The following is a 6953-nucleotide window of genomic DNA, read 5'->3' as shown; positions in this document are numbered from 1 at the left end:
AATAATTTCATAGTTGGGGGGTCAGCACACCATGAGGAACTGTATTAAAGGGCTGCAGCATTAGGAGGGTTGAGAACCACTGTAGTACGTGGTCGAGGCTCCTGCCTCTACCTCCTGAGCTGAGATTACAGGCGTGCACCACCACACCTGCTATATGCAGTGTGGAGGCTCTAACCCAGGGCTTTGTGTGTGGTAGACAAGTGCTCTACCGACTGAGCAATGGTCCTCAGCCATTTCTGGAGGCAGGCCAGTGTCTTCAGGCAGGGGGATGTCTAGGATGCACCCCTTTGATACTTGGGGACCCCCAGCCTTTCACAGCTAATGAAACCTGCTGCTCCCCAGAACAGCGGCTCAGGGCTGCTCCTTTTCAGAAGGAATGGGGGTTCTGTGGGAGACCCACAGGCCTGTGGCAGGGCCATCAATATCAACACGTGTTAGCTCACACCCAATACTGAAGCCATTGTGGGATCCATGGTACTGGCCATGTCAATGGCGTGGGGACCCATGAGGATGGAATAGAGGCCAGGCTGGGACCAGGTTTGTAGAGTGATCATTCAGATGGGATGGCGGACAGATTTCTGTGTCTGAAGGACTATGATGGCTGTAATCCAGGCCACACTACTGGGGTCAGTGCCATCCTGCTCACACTGACCTCAGATAGCCAGATACCATACTAGGATGCAGGGGTGACAGACACATGCCTTGACCCACATGACCTTGAACTAGGGCTGGAAAGCAGTGCTGTAGTGGGATCCACCCTGAGCGGAGCCATCCTTCAGGGCACTGGAGACTTCCCTGCCTAGGCTCACGTACCCATCCCTCTGTAGGAGTTCCAGGCCTCTCCAGGGGCTGGAAGGCACCTGGAGTCTCGGCAGCCTGTTCCAGCAATGGGATGAAGCCCGTTCTCAGGAACTCTGGGACTGGAAATTGAGCTGGGCCAATGAGGGGGCACAAGCAGAAACATTCTTCCCTAGGAAGGTCATGGAGCCCAACCTGGTGCCCACCCAGGTGGCTCTCCCACACCCAGGCGCCTGGAGCTGGGATGTTCCTCCATTTACAAGAACAAAGGCGAGCGCTCCTCACAAAGCCTTGTGGATGAGCGTGGAGAAAGAAGCCGGGCTGTAAGACGGCTCATTCTGATGTTGTTAATTCCGTTCCAGAACAATTAAAATGGCTATGATAATGCAGGGAGACAATCGCCACTGGCAAACAGAGAGAGCCCACAGATGGGATGTGGCACTTCTGCCTGGAGCCGCTACGGCTTTCTGAGCCCTCAGTTGGCTTTAATGGAGCCGAAGCTGGCACTGGGCTAGCTAGCCCCGTCAGGGCTGTGGAGAGTAGAAAAGGGCGAAGGTGGCCCTGTACGTCGGGGGTCTCCACGAACCATGGCTGGACGCTGTCCCTCCCCAGGATGCCGTATGCTAGGGTCCCTCTGGGAACCCTCACCATCCCCAACAGGCAGAGTGACAGATAAAAATGTGTCCTTGCTCTGTGACCTTGGCCAAGCCACTCCCCCTCTCTGTGCCCCATCTCCTCAGCCATGAATGGAAACTCGCACAGCTGCAGCCCTCCCAGGACGGCTTGCTGGCACTATCCAAGTGCAGCTCAGGGTGCTGGGGCCTGTGCTCTGCAGACACCAGCTGTCACTGGTTACTGCCACCAACGGCCCGGCAGGACCAGGAGATGGGGAAAGTGGTTTATTAAGCACAAACTGTGTACAAGGGGCCTTGGCTCAGCATTTCACAAATGTCCTCCCTTAACCTCTCTCGCTTACATAGCCTAGTGAGGTCATCTTCCAGTCCTCTTTCAGATGGGGAAACTAAGGCACAGAGGGTTCGTGCTGGGCTAGATCTTGGTATGTAGAGGGAATACAGAATATGTAATGTGAGCCAGACTGGGTGCCATGGGAATGAGGGCAAAGAACAGTTTGGGTGTAGAGTGGGGAACCTAAGGCCAGCCAGTCCTATCTAAATTCCATTTCCATAAGGTGCCTAACACCCCCCCCCCCGTGGGAAGTCTGGGTTGCACGCACTTTATGGACAGGTAAACTGAGGCCCATCCAACTAAGGCAGAGCAGCTTGCCCATGATCCTCAAGGAAAAGGCAAGGGGATGGTGCATGGAGAGAAAGGGACCTGGACAACATTAGGATCTGAGCAGACAGGCTGCCTCCTCAGCGCTGTCTCAAACCACACCTCCCATTACCCATAGTGAAGCTGACTCTAGCCCTCTTGCCTGGCTACTACCCAGGTTGGAGACGTCTGGGCACAAGACTGCACTTCTGTTCAGTGGCATCCACAGGCCACCATGGTGGTCACCCACAGTCAGGACAGTACTGGGAGCAGCCCCCCTAGTGCCCCGAGCCCCTTGGTTATCACAAGGAGCAGATGCCCAAGCGCCCATCCATCTCCTGCTCATTAAGCCGGACGCCGCTTGGGAATGAAAACATAATAGCTATTTGATTGGGGGTGAGATATTTTGCATATTGGCTCAGAGCTGATAGCGGAATTTCATCAACTCCCTTTTTCATGCTTTAAAACTGAATTATGGAGACAGGCTCTGTGTGGCAGGCTGATGCCCACTCCCTTCCAGGTCCCTGTGTATGTGAGGATGAGTACAGCCCTCTCTCAGCTTTGACGAGTTTCACTGAAGGGTGGTGGTGGTCATTTTGAAATCACCACATGGAGGTCACTGCAGGTTCTGGAAGAGGGACAAAATCCCCCAGTCTGTGTCCCCCAGGCAGCAAGGAGGGTTGTCATGGTCCAGTTAGGATTCTGTTCCTGGGTGAGACCCCTTCAGACCACCACATGGGGATGGGAACCACTGTAAGAACCAGAGCAGCACCCACCTCCCCAAACCCAGCAGGAGTCACAGACCGAGGCCCATTGGAGCCTGCCTGGCATAGGGTCCTTTCTTTAGGATCCCCCAGGGATTCTTTCCCCTCTTCTTATAGATGGAACACAGGCGATCTGGAATAGCTGCCTGCCCATCCTTGGGCAACAGAGATCAGAGAAGGATCCCAGGCAAACCCCCCAGAGAACAGACAGCCTCAGTCCCAAAATTTCATCTATTTACACACTCACTGATTCACCCATCAAACCTTTCCCATGCCCTTGTTGTGCCAGATTCAGGACCAGGAGCTGGAGACAAAGCAGTGACCGAACTTCTTTCCCCAAAGGAGGAAAGGTGCCAGTGAGCATGGCAGGAGGGGGAGAGGTGTGAGGGGAGGATTCCTGGAGGAGGTGGCAAGGACTGACAAGGGAAGAGACTCCCTGCAGGGGGCCAGGGAGGAAGGAGTGGGGTAGAGGGACAGTGCACACCAGGCAAAGCAGGACCATTCCCTCACAGAAAATGAGGGGCAGCCTCTTGTGTGGAGTCCACACAGCCATATGGGATAAGGGCTGGGAGCACAGCCTGGGGCGGCTGTGACAACTGCTGTTCTTTTCAGGGCTGGGGAGGGCCATCGGGAGGAATAGGAAGCCCCCCCCCCCATCTTGGCTGGTAGAGGCCTAGCCTCCTCACCTCACTGGAATGGCTTGGCACTGCCAGGAGGGAGACCCTGGCCTCCAGCAGGACCCAGTGGCCAGATAAGGCCCCGATAGCAGGGAGAAAATAGCAACAGATACAGACTTTCCCACCACCGGACAGCGGGCAGCTAGGGCCATGGTGGGGACAGACAGGCGGCAAGATAGCCCTGCCCTCCCTCAGGGGCCAAATTTAGGGAGCTTAGCTTCACAGGACTCAGCCCAGTGGGGGGCTACAGCCAGAGAGTCTACAGGCCTGCATCTCAAGTCTAAGGTCTGAAGCCTTACTTCCTGGCTAGCAGACACCATGACCTGTGACAGTGGGTCCTGGTCAGCAGGACGAGGTGGAGTCCAGGCCCCATCTAGGTAGGGATTCTGATCCAGCCAAGGCTGAGGCGTGGAAACTGAGGCCCATGGCATCCCAGAGCTGCAGGCTGCTACACACTCCAAGCTCCTCAGACAGACTGGACTTCACTTTCAGTTCTAATCGCTTGACAATACCCCTGTCAAAAAGCTTGACGGGGCAGGTGACTTGGAGATGACTCTGACCCCATTGCCTCAAATCCTCAGGATCACCTCAGGCCATATTATGTACAGTGCAGGGGGGGCGGGGCTCTCACAGCGGAGTCCCCTTCACCTCCAGCCATACACCTTGGACATGGCCCAAAGTTGTCTTGCCAGTGAGAGAAGGCCCAGGCCCCTCAGCATGTGTCCACTTGACATGCTTTCCATGTAGGGTATCTGTCACCAGTACCCAGACCTGCCCTTGAGTACTGAACTTCCCATGGCACTCCTCAGTCTATTCAAGGATTCTTCTCCTTTAGGGTCCCCACACCCAGTGCGGTGGTCTGTCTCTTCTGGTACCACCAGCTTATTAGGTTGCACACTACAAGGTCAGAAATCTGTGTGGCCCTCAAAGCTTGGCAGGTGTTCAGCATGCCTGGGAAGGGTGAAGGGCCACTTGAAGCTCAGTGTCTGTCTCAACCTTGACCTCGGCCTCAACTCAGGATGCCCCTGGGGAGGTGCTGAAGAGACAGTACAACGGTGGTGGCTGAGATGAGGACGATGTTGGAGGTACACCATCATACGGAGCCCGGAGGGGGCACTGCCCACAACTAGGCTGGTCACAAAAGTGTTGGCCAAATAGCATGGCTTGTTCACTTGAATACACACCCTGCTCCAGCAAGAGAGAGCATGTCTGGCCCCGGGGGTTCCCAATGATCAGAGTCAGGCTGGGGCTGCAGCCAGAGTCCACCATTTTTTGAGCCTGCAACCTGGATTATTCGCTGCATGGGTGGCACAGGGGTTGAATAGATATGGGATGGGACAGGCAGACTTTCTCACCCAGCATATCACTGAGGGTACTCCCACATACCCTGGGCTGGGGAGCTCACATCTCTTTCTGAGAAGTCTGAGCCCTATGATCTTCCATGTCTTGTCTGGTTCTCTCTACCCTGTTGTGGTCTTAGATGACTGACCTGCTGACTGCTTCTGTGCCTGGCTGTAAGCATCAGGAGGGCCTACCCCAATTGGCATGGACTTGGAGCTCAGGACATCCTGGAAGGTGACATATACCTTTCTTAGTCACTGGGTGGTCTTACAGAGGCACCAAATAGGGAGTCTGATGGAAAGTCAGGACCCACAATCTAGTAAACATGGGTCCAGACAGACCTCAGCACTCAAACACTAAAAAGATCCTATTGAGATAAGATTCACACACAATCAAATACAAGCTTTCCCTGCTGCTTGGCTTTTAAAGGCATAGCTCTTTACTGAAAAACAAACAACAAACAAACAAGCAAAGTGTATGGGGGTGGCACACAGCCCAGATAAAATACAGGGCTCTATGTGACCCTGCCTCGTGAAAAGCACACTCTGGTGACCCGAGGTCAAGTTAGTTCCAAAAAGTTTAAAAGGAGTCACTGAAAATTCTGATGTCAGTCACCTTCTCTGGCCTGTCCCCAGAAGACCTGGGGCTTCACGAAGCTGTGAACCCACCCAGGGCATGGCTGGCCCAGTGCTCTTCCCTCCTGGAAATCTCTTCTACTCCTGTTTCCAGCCCTCACATAGAAACCAGCTCTGACTTAACAGAATGTGGTGGGCTTCACTACCCCAAGCCCTGCATGCTGCTGTTTTGGCTAGTTCGTGTGGGACCCAGGCACCCCAGGCATGTGCTTCAAGTGACCAGAGACAGTGCCAAGGCCTCTGGCCAGGGCCTTGGACCGAGGAAGGGCTGCTGGAGCTCTGAACACTCTAACTCCACTGGCACTGGACTCTTATTAGCTCTCCAATTTGCTGTTACCCCGCTTTTAGGTGTGGGAAACTGAGGCACAGAGTAACAAGGTCTCTCTGCAGTGCCCCCCAATCCTGGTTCATAGTGAAGAGAAGCAGGGATGGCCTTGCCTAGAGTTACTGGGAAGGATTCAGATACAAGTCCAGGTCCATGAGGCTCTCAGGACTGAGGTCTTGCTTCTACCCTTGCTGGGCCTCAGTTTCCCTCCTTGACTTCACATCTTCTGTTTCTTCCCACCTCTGCTTCTGTCCATCCCTGGTCCCTATTTCTGTTCCTGGAGCCAGAGCCTGGGCTCTGCTAGCTGCTCCTGGCACAGTTGGAGTCAGGACACTGTTTTGTGGCGATGTCTCCTGCCCCCTCCTTGGTTGTCTGTAATCTTTGGAAGCTTTGGCTCCGTTAGCCCAGATCCTTGTAGGCACATGCACACTGCCCTCAACAACTCACTTGGGTCGTCAGAGCCTTACTAACACCACCCTGCAGGGATGTTGATTCCATGGGCAGACGAGGAAACTGAGGCAGAAGGCAGCCGTCCTAGCCACCACGGGGCCTCAGGGTAGCTGCTCATACTGTTATTCGGGGACATACATAATGGAGAGCTGGCCAGGCTGCAAGGTTCAGGGGCCCACACCCGACCTTATAGAGCTTTGGTGAGGCGTGGATGGAGAGGCTCTGGAGGGATCAGGAAGTTCCAGGAAGGTCCATCCCAGGCTGGGGACTGACTGTGCAGACAAGAAAGGACATTCAGTCTGGGATGGAGACAGGGATATAGGCCTCTGTACCTCGGAGGGCTGGCTCAGTCCACAGGGGATGTGGGGGTACTGGGGCTTCTCAGAGGAGGTGGTGGCCTTTAAGCTACAACTGAGAACACCCCAGGGAGGGCACTCGGACAGTGTGTGCAGGAAGGTCTAGGGCGGGGAGGGGGCACAGAAAGTCCCAGCTGAGCTCCCAGGGCTAAAGGCCTGGAAGGGAGCTAAGGTTTAATCTGGGTACTGTGAGCCGCACCACCAGATGCCAGACTTGAGGACACAGGGCCTGTCGGTGGCGGTGGGGTGTGTACTGGGCCCTTGCACCCTGAGGGTCCTCAGGATCTTCCCCTTGGCCTGAGCCTGGTCCCTCTCTCAGGCCAGATCTAACCGGC

General features: G+C 54.9%; 1 protein-coding gene across 1 annotated transcript in view; it reads right to left on the bottom strand.

Moving 5' to 3' along the window:
• Zfpm1 (zinc finger protein, FOG family member 1) overlaps positions 1–6953 on the bottom strand; it is a 60638-nt gene that overhangs the window by 37265 nt on the left and 16420 nt on the right. The gene's annotated exons all lie outside the window — the stretch shown is intronic.

This window comes from Peromyscus leucopus, chromosome 5 (genome assembly GCF_004664715.2).
Source record: "Peromyscus leucopus breed LL Stock chromosome 5, UCI_PerLeu_2.1, whole genome shotgun sequence".
Lineage (NCBI taxonomy): Eukaryota > Metazoa > Chordata > Mammalia > Rodentia > Cricetidae > Peromyscus > Peromyscus leucopus.
Note: the sequence above shows the minus strand (reverse complement) of the source record. Positions and strands in the feature narration are given on the sequence as shown.